Source organism: Sinocyclocheilus rhinocerous, unplaced genomic scaffold, assembly GCF_001515625.1.
Source record: "Sinocyclocheilus rhinocerous isolate Xijiao unplaced genomic scaffold, SAMN03320098_v1.1 scaffold4092, whole genome shotgun sequence".
In the NCBI taxonomy this organism is placed as follows: Eukaryota; Metazoa; Chordata; class Actinopteri; order Cypriniformes; family Cyprinidae; genus Sinocyclocheilus; species Sinocyclocheilus rhinocerous.
This window is the reverse complement of record NW_015634055.1, coordinates 22905-38605: the sequence shown is the minus strand read 5'-3', so window position 1 is coordinate 38605 and position 15701 is coordinate 22905. Positions and strand designations below refer to the sequence as shown.

The window sequence follows — 15701 nt, the reverse complement described above, 5'->3', positions numbered from 1 at the left end:
CCCACATGCTTCAAAGCTACCACCATCATTCCAGTCCCAAAGAAGTCGTGCTTCAATTGCTTCAATGACTACCGTCCAGTTGCACTTACCCCCATCCTCATGAAGTGCTTTGAACGGCACCACATCAATCAGTTCAGCATTCAACACAATCATCCCTCAACAGCTCATTCACAAACTGGTCCAGCTGGGGCTCAACACTTCGCTGTGCAACTGGCTGTTGGACTTCCTGACTGGGAGACCTCAGGCAGTACGGGTCGGCAGCAACACATCCAGCACCATCACACTGAACACTGGGGCCCCCCAAGGATGTGTGTGGAGCCCCCTCCTCTTCACTCTGCTGACCCACGACTGCACACCGTCACACAATTCGAACCTCTTCATTAAGTTTGCGGATGACAAGACTGTGGTGGGTCTCATTAGCAACAGTGATGAGACAAACTACAGGAGTGCGGTGAGCCGCCTGGCTGGATGGTGCAGTGACAACAATCTCTCTCTGAATGTGGAGAAGATGAAGGAGATTGTTGTTGACTTCAGGAGAGTGCGCACTCAGCATGCTCCTCTGACCGTCAATGGTGTGACTGTGGAGAGAGTGAGCAGCACCAAGTTCCTGGGTGTGCACATCACAGAGGACCTCTCCTGGACTGATAACACCGCAGCACTGGCCAAGAAAGCACAGCAGCATCTCTACTTCCTCCGCAAACTAAGAAGAGCCAGAGCCCCGGCCCCCATCATGTGCACCTTCTACAGAAGCACCATCGAGAGCATTCTGACGAGCTGCATCACTGTGTGGTATGGCGCCTGCAACGCAAGTCACTTCAACGCATAGTGAGAGCAGCTGAGAAGATCGTTGGTGTCTCTCTCCCCTCCCTCCAGGACATTTACAACACCCGTCTCACCCGCAAAGCCCTCTGCATTGCAGGTGATCCCACCCACCCGACACACAGCTTCTTCAGTCTGCTGCCATCAGGGAGGAGACTGCGGAGTCTCCAGGCCAGGACCAGCAGACTGAAGGACAGCTTCATCCATCAGGCTGTCAGGAAGCTGAACTCCCTCCCGACCTTGCCCCCCCTCCCCTCTCTTGCCCCACGCACCACTGAACTCTAACCCTCTGACGGACTCTCCCACTCCCCCCTCCCAAACCAGGTCCTTCCACTCCCCCCTCCCACTAACACACTGGGACCTGCACCAGTCACTTTGTGCAGCATTGGTCTGCTCACTACCTCATTCAGCATTGAACTGACCTCATTCAACTACCTCTTCTGACAATTTAAATAAAGAACTGCTCTCTGAGCGTTCTGTCACTTTAATCAGACTGAATAAGCTCTTTTGCACTACAGTCATTATACCGTTTGTTTATTTCACTGGTTTGCACTCTATCTGCCATGTGCTGCTTTATTTATCTTTTTTTACATGTCCTTATTTGTATATTTGTATAGTTGTATTTTATATTTAATCTGTATTTTTATGTTCTACTTGTTAGTGTTATCTGTTTGCACTAAGGGTCTGAGAGTAACGTAATTTCAATTCTCTGCATGTATGCGCTGTACATGTGGAAGAATTGACAATAAAGCAGACTTTGACTTTGAGATGTGTGGTGCAGATACCTTTGGGAATGAGCTGTATGATGAAAATCATAGCTCCACCCATGAGAAGAGTGGAGGACTGACAGAATCTCCTGCTGCAGTATCTGAGCAACAGCATGGCTATAATGAAAGCTGGGATCTCCACTACTGCAGAAAGGAAGAAATTCAGGTACGGATTGCCATGGAGGTTTGTGGTGTTCAGAATGAGAGCATAGTAAGACATGGTGATGACCATCCTAAAGGGAAAAACAGCTCTTGTAAATCAGTTGCTTTTACCAGTCTCTCAATCCTGCAGCTAGAGCTTTTCTTCCCATACTACACTTTACGTGTCTCACTAATCTGACACATCCGATTCAGAAACGGATCAGGTGGGTTAGATAAGGGACGCATCCATCTGACGCATTCATATGCCAAACATCACAGTTAATCATAATTAATTACATATCAGTATTTGCCCCAAATGATCGTTCAAAGATAGGACTATTACTTTGCCAGACGAGGTAATCACTGTATAGACAATACAAAAATGGACTTTGGCGGTGAGAATGTTTAATGTCTGTAATGCAGCTGTTTTTAATGGCTGGTCTATGTTCTTGCAGACTGAAATTTCATGCAGTTTGTCTCACTGTTTGATGAGGTGTGATTAATCTAGTAGTTGCTGGGCTGTGCTGACTACAAACTCACACAATCATGAATTCTGTCAGGACCACTATCGCCAAATATGATTGACAATTAGCATACAGTTTGGATTGGCGGTATAGTTCTGTTCTGGGCAAGAACTCCCTGCGCATCCATGCAGCCTAGCATGGATGAGAGCAGGAAGAGCAGCAATAACCCCCCAGGGTAAACAGAATAGAACCAACATAAATGTATTGCAGATATTGTTAAAGTTCAATAATTTTATGTACACATTTTAGAATCAGAAGGCTGAATCCTGACTGACAGAGGAGGAGTTGGGGATGGAGGAGGGTAATTAGCTATTGAGCAATGCGAAAACTGCTGATAATACTGAGGGACCTTATATACGGATGCTTAGATAGGTGTCATATTCCTATAGGTAGATGGGGATCAGCTGATGCGAGCTTGACTAATGTGACCTGCCAGAACTAACGTTACACTTGATGGTGGTACTTCAAGCTTGAAAGTCAAGCATGTAAAAAAAAAAAAAAAGTATTTCAAGTGTGTGTATATTTTTATGATTAATCACACTAAATTAATGCATTAAACCAGTGGTTCCAACCATGTTCCTGGCATTGCACATTTTGCATGTGTATACTTCTTTTAAACTCAAAAATAGGAAAGAATACTTTCAGTCTACTTTTTATGTACTTCTCAGAAATGTGCTTTATGTATTTCTCAGAAATATACATACAATGACATTTAAGTATGCTTGACTTAAACTTAGAAAAAGTCTAAATATATTTGAGCTATACTTGTGCTCCGGGAATCCATGTTTTCATTGTTATACGGTAGGGGGCGCTATTACACTGTACATCTTCTGTCCAGCATATCCAAAACACAAGCGAAGAAGAAACCAAAACAGAAGCTTCCAGATGCTAACATGATCATCAGACATAAAACAGCATCAAAACTGTGTAACGTTATGGAATAAAATGTCGACCCATGAAGAGCTTTGGGGTGTTGATCGACTCCATCTACCTTTTGATTATCATTCTGAATCCAATTCATAGTCTTTTTTCAGCTTTTTGTTCAAAATGTTGTTAATTTCTTCTTTTTTTTTTTAATTTATGAAACTTACCCACATTAAAGTGTTCATAAAAAAGAATGCATGAAACTAGAATAAAATGTTTTTGATTACAAGCAGATACCCTGTTCTTTCTTTTGATGTTTTGTATGTTCAGATATTAATATAACAAAATATATACAAATTAATACCTAAATAGGGACTTAAAGAAAACTTACGAGTAGACTTGCAGTATAAAACTACTAAACTAGTAGTTTACTGAGACTACTTCAAAGTGTACTAAAATGCTACAAGTATTTAATTAGTAAACTATCAGTATACCTATAAGTTCACTTTTAGTATAGTTGCAGTACAAACTAAAAACATATATGTAAACTAGTTGTGTACTCAAAGTTTACTACTGTTATACTTAAAAGTATACTTTCATATACTAGAAAGTGGGCCAATTTAGTCCGAAGGAGTATTGAAATAATACAGCTACAAGTATACTACTAGTACACTGATATTTGTATACTTACTCCATAAAGTATACTTAAATATACTTGAACTTAAGTATACTTAATAAAATAATCTTGAACTATACTTCTTTTTGGTAAGGGTTGTCAGGTCTTGGAGTCTCTACTAATGTGCTGAATCAGGTGTGTTTGATTAAGGAGACATGCAAAATGTGCAGAGTTGAGACTCCAGGAACAGGACCGAGAATAGCTGTTATAGACCTCTGTGTGCTGTCAGAAGAAGCAGGATTGAGAAACGTTAACTTACACTCCATTTAGAGCAAGATTTGTTTTTATAACATCACATAGGTAATAGGGCTGGGCGATATGGGCAAAAATTCATATCTCTGTATTGTTTGGCCGATTTGGCATATACAGTATATATCTCTGTATTTTCGTTTTTGTATTTTGATTTAAAAAATCTGTATTTTATATATATATATTTCACTTACCCCTCAATGTTGTCCAACAAAACAATGCATATTAAAGGCTATGAAACTAACAAACAAAATGAATGTAACCATGTAAGTCTTTATATTATGTGCAAAAAAGGGTTAAAATCACATTTCATTCCAACACTGCAGTCTAAAAAGAAAAATAAGGCTTTTAAAGCGGAGGTTAAATTCACTAAACTAAAAATGAAAATAAATGAGAACAAAAGCACAGAGTTGTGTTAGGCTATTTTGATTACAGTCACTTTACAGTCAGTGCTATCATAAAAATAGACTTACTTGGTTTAAAATTCTACATGTCACATTTATTGTCCAACTACAAATATTTCAGTGAAATGTAAATTTTAGTCAGAACTATTGTGCTCCTATTTAATTGAGCTCTGTCTGTTTGGGCGGCGCATGTTCACCGAAGTCTGTTAAGTTTAATGGAGAATCGCAAAGCAGAAGGCTCATGCACTCCTGACAGAAAAATTGAAATATTTCCATGGCTTTCTAACATTTACAGATGGAGAATATACCTGTGAAATGTAAGTTATGCATTCAGGAAGACAGCACATCTCAAACACATTAAACAGCGCGAGTAGCCTAGTGTCTCTGTCAGCGGCACACGCATCTTTCTGTCAGAGCATAGCCTATGATGGGCCAAGCCGCTTAAACTATGCAAAACTATAAACTATACCACGTCTTACCAGTTTTTAAAGGCCTTGATATGAAGCTTGTCACATGTTTAGAACAAACTGGATTATGCACTTTCTCCGCAGCAGCTCAGTCTGTGTCCTCGCTATATTTTCAGATGCACTCGTATCAAACTACTTTATATCAATATAAACGGTACTGCCTCATATCGTATCGCTTATAAAGAAAATATCGATATATATCGTAGCAAACTGGATATATCGCCCATCCCTAATATAGTTAATAACTGTGACCAAGTAGAAAGTGAAAAAAAAGAAAATGAAAACAAACAGCTGCCAGCGTCGCCGGGGTTGGAGTCTCCCTCACCTCTGCCTCCAGCCTCAGCTGATGCAAACTGTCTAGCTAACAAGCTTGTGTAACGCCCCTGTGGACTGTTTATTGTGGTTTCTTCCCCTTTTGTTGGTTTAGCCCGTACTAATTATTAGTTAATCACCTCATTGTGCTCACCTGTCTGCCCCTCGTTATCTGCCCTATATTAGTTCCTGTCTCTGGTATTCTGGTTTGTCAGTTATTGTGAATGTTACCCCGAGTGTGTGTGTGTGTCTCACCTTCCTGAATCTGCCTTGTTGTGTCTACATTAAAAGTAATTATTGGAATCCTTGTCGTCGTCCTGCCTGCCTCCACACACCGTGACCGTGACACCTGGGGCCTGTACCGCAAAGCCAGGTATGTTTTTAGGTTGGCCAACCCTGGGGTTTAGGAACCACCAAAGTGGGTCAACTTTAACCATTGTCAGCGGTGCACCAAGGAAAGCACCACAAGCGAATCATTTTGAGAAATCAAGACAAAATCATAACACAAAACACGAGGCCTGTAAACTTCAAAATTGTATGTTTACTTTCTTCTCTGAGGTGAATATCTCTGTTGAGACAGTCATGTTAATGAATAATATATTGTAAGCTATACCTCAGTTATTCTTTTTTTGTGAGTGTTAATAATTAAAATGATTTAATCTACAACTAATTTAACAAAACATTTCTTCATGTTATTTATAATGAATTATTTTGGGCAGGAATGAAAACACTGAGGCTGCTTTTGAAATGATTTCAATTCAAGTTTATTTGTATAGCGCAGTAAGCAACTTTACAGAAAATTAAGTTATTATTTATTTAGTTATATATTTATTTAGTTTTATATAAATTAATGAGGTTGTTTGTAGCCTTAATGCACATCTACTTTTACATCTATTTTTGTCTCATCTATTGCAATTTCAAGACTGAATACCACATTTAAATGCGGATGTCATTCCGAAACGTTCCAATTCTGAATCTTTTACATATAGCCTATAAAGCACACAAAGAGCGCTGACCAACTTAAACGCCTCTGATTGGCCGTTGCGTTCATGAAATCAGCAGATATGTCTGTGACTGGCTACTTTAAATTGAATAATTTAAATTGACTTTTAAATAGAAACCTTTGAAGCTCATCCGCACTGAGCGTTTGCCAAATATATTTAGCCAAAATCAGATGGGGCCCCTGATTCCCCGGGGCCCTAAGCGACCGCTTTCCTTGCTTATTGGTTAAGTCATTGAAGACACCTAATATGAAGTGAACTGCACACAACTAATGACTGTCCTGAATCAGATGAAATATGACTACACTCTTTACAGCTCAGACCACTGGATTATAGCCCTCTCTTCTTGGTTTATACCCGTTTTGTTGACACCATAATGGAAAATCTTCCTTCATGTGTTATCTTGATTATTCACACATCTTTGTCAAATTTACATTTATCAGTAATTTTAATTATAAAATGCTAATTCTCTGTGGCTGTACCTTTGTCTCTCCACACACTTACCACCACAATGGTAAATACAGGAGGCCAGTGAGGGCATTTGTAAGCACCAGCCATCGCCAGCTACGGATGAAATAAACTGCTAATGGAAAGAACATCTGACCGATTCCAGACCCCATGAAGATTCACAGAGAACCAAACACCACCCGACTGGCTGGACTGAGAATTTCACAGCCTGTTGATCAAGAGGAATGTTTGATTCATGTGACAGATGATTTTTGAAACTGTGTTAATGATTGGAAGGACATTAATTGTTTAACCTAGGACATATGCTACAACATAATTAGAAAAACCACTGAATCCCACAAAGAAGTAGATGGCAGTGAAGATTTCCCAGCTTGGAGAAAACATCTGGATAAGGATAGTAACTGTCTGCATAGCCATCATGGCAAAAAGTACAGGCCTCCTGCCATACCTGCACATATCAGATATATCATATTCAATCATTTATTAGGAAAGCATCTTAGAGTCATATTTCAATTCCACATATTTAAAATCAGAGGTTTAGCTTAGCTGCCTGCTCTGCGAGGCCCTGACCTGTCAGACATCTGTCCTGAAAGGAAGGTCCCCACCAACACAGCAAAGAAATATATCGATGAGGTCAGAGGCCCTTTGTACTCATTCTCACATATCAGGTCCCACTGAAAAACACAAACGAAGAAAAGTAACTTTTAAAAAGTTAATTCATTCATATGTTGTTTAAATTCATAGCATAAGTTGGTCTGCGTCAGAGTTCTCAAACGGTTTTGTCTACTGAGCACATATGACACTAAATATTACTTTAAAACATGCTGTGTAATTTCTCATGCAGACTGTTGTCAATTCTACACTAAACTACCACAATCTTCTTCTATGTTCAGCGTATTCAATCAAACCTCTGTAACTGATTCGGAACGCAGCAGCACGACTGGTTTTCAGTGAGCCAGAGAAAGCCCACAGTAACCCTCTCTTCATGTCGCTTCACTGCCTACCAGTGTTGGGCTAGTTTCTTAAAGAACGTAATATATTACTCATTACTAGTTACTCCTTTCAAAAGTAATATTGTTACTTTACTTATTACTTTCTGGCAACAGTAATTAGTTACACTACTAGTTACATTACTTTTTCTTCACCGACAGTCGACGCTCCCCGCCCAGCACGGGCTGCCTCCAGAACACTACATCCCGCCCACTACACCCACCCAGCCCAGCCAAAAGCCCATCACAGCTATAGGAAGAGTAGAAGGTTTAGAAGGTGGTGGAGTAGGAAGCAAGCACCGCAGTTTCACCTTGCCCCGTGACAGTGGTCTTGATTGTTGAATTTTAAATCAGTAGGGGTTGAGGCATCAAAAGTAACTAAGCTGTTTTATGGATGGTAACTGTAATATTACTGAAATCGTATTACTGCAAAAAGTAATATTATAGTAATTAATGGCGCTTTCCTTCGCTGGCTGTGCTGATTTAAATCTAGCGGTTCTTTTGTGTTTGTGTCGCAAGTTCAGTGACGCAGGTAGTGACGATTCTCTCCGACCAATCCGTGATCAGCAGAGTTTACACGTCACGTTTTGGTAACGGTACACTTCACTTGGAACCTCAACCGAGGTGGTACTAAAAAAAGTACCAGGTACCAGGTACTGTACCCAGTGGAAAACCCCCCAAAAGTGAACCGTACTGAACCGTACCATGCAGTGGAAAAGCGCCATAAGTTACTAGTAACTGCTGCCTACTGATCACTACTGCCATCAAAACACTGATGCTTGAGTCCAGAACAGCCACAGCCTCCTCTCTCTCAAACTCATCTATGTCTCTAATCCAACTCCTTGTGGGAAGCAAGCAAGACATCTACAACTAAAACTAACCAAAAGAGGAACATTTGTGCAGATGGCATTTTCTATTTAAGTATATAAGCCTTTTCTTTTCTTAAACTTCTCAAACTACAAAAAATAAAATAAAAAAAAATCACATTGAATTAAATGTAACCTAAAAAAAAAATTCTATAAAAATTGCATATTTCAGTATACTGAAAAATATACAGAAATGTAATAACTTCATAGAGACACTGTCACAAAAGGGTTGCAAACAAAGTTGAAGCAGGATCTAGTTGCAGCGCAATTAAAATGTATTAAAAGTCAGGATATATACACGGGACAGAACAACCACTCTGAAAGCAACGATAACAGACATCTGAACTGCTTCTTCTTCTTCTTCTTCTGGTGTTTTATGGAGGTTTGGCAAACCAGCGAAAAAGGTGCATTACCGCCACCTACTGATCTGGAGTGTGGAGTATGCATAAATTTGGAAGAAAGAAATACAGAAGAGGAGAGAAAAAAATTAAATAAAAATAAAAAACCTAGATTCTATCTATTGTTCCTGTGTTTTTCAGGCATTTAAACATATTTTCTTGCACTCTTGATTGCCTCGACCCATTTCATAACAATACTTTTAAAGAAATATTATCAACTCCCAGCCATCCTAATTCTTGAATTAATTGAAATCTCTCCCTTTCATATGCAGAACACTCAAAAATAATATGCTGCATTGTTTCTAATTCTCCACATTTGTCACACTTTCCCGATTCATGCTCACCTATTTTATAAAGACTATAGTTTAATGTTGTATGTTCAATTCTTAGTCTTGATAAGATGGGTAACACTTAAGGGTACATGAATTACCATGAATTCATGCATAAATGTGTGGTCCCTCAACTAAAGTGGTGACTTGGTCCTTTGGAATACTGATAAACAGTGTGTTATTAATGATGGCATAATTGTGAAATTACATGAATATGAACATGAAAGTTCAAGCTTTTGCACACAATGTATTGTGGACACAAAGGGACTTTGATCTAAAACTGACACATGATCTGATAATCTTTTAGCCATTTTTATTTTAAAAGTAGGAATATAAACTGCTGCTGCTGTTCTCCCAGACTCTGGCTCCTTAGACCCATCTGTAAATACCTGTAACACAGAATAATACTCTTGTTTTATATATTGTTGAACTACTACTTCAGTTGGCATGTTCATCTCCGGTTTTTTTATTACTTTGTGAATTTGTAAATCAATTAGTGGCATAGGGAACAACCAAGGAGGAATTGCTGGAATAGCAACAGAAGGAGCAATTTCATGGTCTTTCAACTCCAAGCTGTTTGGCTCCTTCCTTACTACCCAACCAAAGCTTGTAATTTCTTTATATTCATATTCCCAACAATCTTTCAGAAGTAGTTTAACTGGACGGTTTTCCAGATGTCCCTTTACACCATACCAGTACCTTAATCTCAGCTGAAACCTACGCTGTTCTAGAGGCACTTCTCCCATTTCAACTTGTAATGAAGCCACCGGAGAAGATCTAAATGCACCACAGCAAATGCACAAAGCTTGATTTTGTATTATCTCTATCTTTTTAAGTAAGGTTTTGTTCGCAGAACTATAAACTACACTACCATAATCTATATTTGACCTAATCACAGCACCATAAATTATTTTCAATGACTGACAGCTTGCCCCCCACTCAGCTCCGGACAAGCACCTTAAAACATTTATTCCTTTTTTTGCATTTTTCTATCAATTTCTGAATATGAATTTTAAAATTTAATTTGGAGTCCATCCACATACCCAAAAAATCTTAGTACATTTACTTGTTCCAGCTGATAACCATATAATTTGACATTCAAGGTTGGATTCTTTTTCGAAAAGCATATTACTTGCGTTTTTGCCACAGAAAGACATCTGAACTAAGCCAAACACTGAAATACACAGAACTAATGAGGGAGAAGAGAAACAGGTGTGAACTAATCTGAAACCATAGAAACTAACCAGTGCTGGGAAAACTAGAACAAAACAAACACGACTCAATGAATTCATTTTTTCTTTCATGAGTCAATGCATGGGTTGACAAAGCTAAACACACACGTTCAAATATATTATGAAGGATATTATTGACTATCAAATGGACACGTTATGACGTATAAGTAAATATATTGTCATATTTTTAAATATATGAAAAGCTGCAATTGCTTCTGCATTATTCAATATTGTCAGCAACACACAGGGAACACTCAGGTAAGAGACAATGACAACAAGCTTTATTATGGTGAGGAGCAAGACAGCAGGAGAAGGTAAGCATCAACAGTTCAGTTAAGCAGGCAATGGAACTCAGCTGAAGAGTAAGCGGAGTCTTTCCTTGTCTCACAGATGGCGAAAGAGCAACAGGATCTCAGAAGAACACAGGTGAGTAAACGCTGTCAGATAAGAGTCACTAGGAGCAACCTTGAGACCAGCCAGTGGCTTTACAGGAGTGCTGATTGGCAGCAACAGGTGCGGGTGATTAGAAGGCTGGTGAGAGTGGATGGTGATGTATAACAAGGGACAGGTGAGGGAGTGTGAAGGATTGTGGGTAATGGAGTCCATGGGGAAAAAACACAGGAGAACCAGGTAGATTATTCTGCATATTTTCAATAGCATTAAAGGGGTCATATGATGCTTTTTTAAAAGATCATTATTTTGTGTATTTGGTGTAACAGAATATGTTGACATGCTTTAATGGTCAAAAAACACATTCTTTTTCAAATACTGTACATTAGTCTTTGCAACTTCAGGGATCTTATCTATGCACAATCAGCTTGTAACACTCCAAAGAGAAAGGAAAACTTGAAATCGCATCATATGACCCCTTTAAATATTTTAGCTGGAGACAATGATAGACTAGACCGCTGATAGCAATATTAATACAGCAAATCCACAGGCAGTTATGCTAACAAACGCAGAGTTTGATGAACTTGTCAAGTTGGAGAATCAGCTGGAACCATGCAGATGTGTGAGCTACCAGATCTTTGGTTATATAGAATTGCTAGCTAACATTGTCATGGTTAATCCTGTGATTAGAGTCAAGACACCTTTATTTCTATAGTGCTTTATACAATACAGATTGTTTCAAACAGCCTGACAATAATAATAGCAGGCTCAGTCAGGTCCTCTGGGCTAAATGAACGTGTGATATTGATTCCAGGCTGCATCACAAGTCAGATGTGTGGATTGATATTATTTCATATAACCTTTATAAACCGTATGAGGTATGTATTTTGCAGACTGTCGTACTGCCTGCACTTTGCCACCTGCATTTCTCCTCTAGTTTGCTTCCTAATCTTGCTGTCTGATACATCTGCCATTGTGTATTACAAATATTGTTGGCTCTTTGACAAACTGATTTTGTCCCTCTTTTATAAGTCACTTTAGATAAAAGCGTCTGTTAAATATAAAGAAATGTAATGGTGGCCCTCCATGAGCAGGATTGGACACTCCTGCAGTATAGCAACAAAAGTCATCTCAAATCATGCAGAAAGGTAACAACCACACTTTTCACTTAGTTTTACAGTTTACACCGTCTGATTATTTTATGTTCAAGTTCATTCTTGTAAAACATAAATAGATAAAGGTAAGTGTATATGTAACTCCGTTTGTGCTGTATACTCTAATTGTAACTACTCGCTGGTCATTAAACCGTTCACGCTTCCAAAGCACTGATGTCCATACGTTTTATTTATTAATATGGAACACCGTGAACACTCAACACAAACAGAAACAAAGAAAACACAGTTTTACACACAACATTACTAAGGACATCAAAACCCCAAAAGATGAATATACAAACATTAATACTTCTACCGTGTTTGCCTGGTAACCAGATGGTCAGGAGCACTAACATGTGTTTCTGAATTCACGTCTCACCATTCGGTTTGCGCTAACACTTCCAGGTTAAGTAAATCAGGAAAGTCACGTGACATTCAATTTAGACAAACTAAATGCAACAAAAACAAAATACAATACCAACAAAATTAATACATTGGCACAAATGCACATAACACACTTTTAAATTATGAAGTCATGAAAATGCAAAATAATAATTTCCCCTGAAATCACAAATACGTCAAACCTGACCGATCAGCATCAGCTACACTAATGTAAGTTTACTGATAATTACAAACCGGTTTATCTGTTGTGTTGATATACCTTATATTATAATTTCATTCATTCATTTACTTTGAAGGATTGTTGTTTGGATTTTAAAGCCTATGGAGCTTTTTTTTTGTTTTTTGATGACATTTGAGCACCTGAAAAGAGGAAGGCCTACTGGAGTACATGTATACAATCCACTGTTAAAAGTAAGGAAGAAGAAGAGCAAGCCAGAAGGCAAAAGCACATGCTAGAATTAAAACTCCTCTTCTTCTGGAGCATTACCTGTTCTGGGACCTGTTTCCAGATTATTTTTTCTATTTTTGTTCACCTTTGGCCTTTCATCTCTTTGTTTGTTTAAGAACTGTTTGGACTATTCTTCACGGACAATGTCTTTATCGGACTACTTGTTTAAGGATTGACATTCAGTTAAATGTTGTAGTTTTTTTACTGAAGATTTTGATATTATACCTGTTATTCTGCATATTCCTGACTTTTTATGTTTACCCTTTATGGGAGAAGCATTGATATCATTTATTTTCAAAAAACAATCAGAGTTTTCCTAACGTTGTTGTAACTGTTGTTAAACTGATGTTAGAAAGCCTTCATTTTTTTCTCTTTTTTTTTTCTGTTAGTTCAGTGCTTGATCTCAACCTCCATGAGCCTTTAGATCAGGGATGTCCGGCCCAACAGATCAAACAGAAGCAGCTCATTAAAGGACCTTTCGCACCGCTTTAGTTCCAGAACTAAATGTACAGTACTAAAGTACTGGGACGATTTTGCGAGAACTATTTCCCAGTACTATTTAAAGGGTTGCATTCGCACCGAGAGTGTGTACTAAGAAGTGACGTAAGCCGGTCGACAGCGTTGTCATTTGTGCGTGGCGTTCAACAACAGAAACAAAGAACAACATTAACAACAGGAGGATGGAGGACGCAGTGATCGGAACTGTGTTTTTGTTGTTTCTCACGGGTTTCACAATAATGGACATGGAAAGTCGACGTATACGTAAAGCGTTGAAAGAACGGAAAGGAGGACTAAGAATCTCCAACGACAACTGGCAGTGCTACATTTGCTACAAGTGCCTGCACTTCAGCGTCCGTCCATCTATCGCTGTTCTCCATACTTGCGAAATAAGTTGACACAATGTTTACAGTATGTTTACACAGCGTTTTAAATCATGGCAGGTGAGGGTGTTTTCATACGCGTTTGGCCAATCAATGTCTACTTACGTCACGATTAGTACCAGTTGTGCTGGTTAGACCCTGCTCCGGAGTAGGAGCTAATTTGGTTCTCGAAAAAGGCAGTCCGGTACTAAAACCGCACCCAGTTCCGGCGGTGCGAAAACGCCAAAAAGTGGGTAGTTCCACAATTAGTTCTGGTACTATGAAAAGGTTCCCGCGGTGCGAAAGGTCCTTAAGATCTTCAGGAGCTCTTGATCCTCACAGACAGCAGGGCTCCGGTTTTGGATATTTGGTTTTGTGGCTTGTTTGGCTTGTTTGCCCTTGCACCCCAACACCGCAACTACATCTCCCTACATCCATACATTTTGCATTACACATGGGCACTACTGATGTTTCCAATACATAGTTGTTTCCTTTATGGTGTTCTTTACTTTTTTTTATGTGACTGTAGCTTTCGAATAAATTATATTCAAAGCTAACCATTTGGTGTGCGTGTGTCCTCTGTTTGTTGCTTCCCTTGAGCCGTGGGTCGTAACACTTTCATGGAATATTTAATGAAGTTGGAGGTATAAAGTTAAATATTATCTGCCTCCCAGTAAACACATTACAGTAGTTACGAAATGTCATACATGTAAAGGATTCAATTAAGTGTGAATGTATATTTAAAACCTTATGAAAAATAAAACCTAAAAATATCTACAGTTCATTTTAGGTCTTTATGCTCTTACCAATAACGTTATCTTTGTATCCTTCTTGTGCTCTTTATGGACTTATCCATCCATTTTTCAAACTGCTTGTCCTTTGTTAATCAGAAATGTGCTCTTAACGAGTCAACATTGGCAGTGACTTGAACTAATCTTCAAAGGAAGATATTTAAGAGTAGGATTTAAGTGGGCATTGAGTATTTAAAAAATCTAATACTTCTGCTTATTTAATATGTCATTGGACTGAGAGTATTTAACAGAAAATATTGAATGCACTTTTTCATTTGTCTGAATGATCGTCTACAAACCTCTCCACAGCTTTATCTCAAGAAGCATTAGGGCAGTTGGACATTAGACTGTAGAGCGACAGTACATCAGCACGCAAACAACACGACTCACCTCTGCCACTGTTGTAGACTCGTAAACCTCTTTACTGTAATTCCAGCCGTTCACACAGGACTCGACCTCGATCTCGCTGACATTGACCTCCACATTTGGGGTGTAGTTAAGCGCGGAAAAATTCCTCACTGTTTCCATTTTGTATCTGGAGCAGGAACTGCGTTTTAAAACCCCGTCTTGCATCACCACTGGGATGGCAGCTTCTCTCCACATGTCACTGATGTTGTACTCCTCAGGAATCAGACACTCGTGAGATGGCGTGTCACCCACAAAAACTATGTAGAGGCCCACAAAACCATTTGGAAGGATACTTGCAGCTAATGCAAAGAAAACAGTCAGCTGGAATGGACCCCATGTTCCCAGAAAATCAGTGATATCATCATAGTCCCTCATTTTTTAACCAAACCATCAAGTTTCTCCACTGTTTGCAATGACCTCTTGCTTTTATCATTCAGTTTTGCGCATGCTTGTAACACACCAATCTGGAATATAATGTTTATGATACACTTTGACAAGGTTCACCTCATTGGCTGTTTAAAGTTCACTTGCTGACCAAGGGATCCTTTAACAAACATTACATCAGTTACTGATCTTTGAATTGTAAGAAATGAGCAACTCGGGGACCTTTGTAATTTCATGAGTGGAATAGAGAGGGAAAAAATCCAAGTGTTCCTTTGTGTGGCTGGAGATCAATTTAAGCATGACATGACGAATTCAACTGTTATCTGGTAACTTACTGAACAGAATTGTCTCTCCTGCC

The 15701-nt window shown here is 39.0% G+C and overlaps 1 pseudogene; it reads right to left on the bottom strand.

Moving 5' to 3' along the window:
- The window catches only part of LOC107745391 (solute carrier family 22 member 4-like), a 26303-nt pseudogene extending 10888 nt beyond the window's left edge, over nt 1-15415 (bottom strand).
- Between the last annotated feature and the right edge of the window lie 286 nt (nt 15416-15701).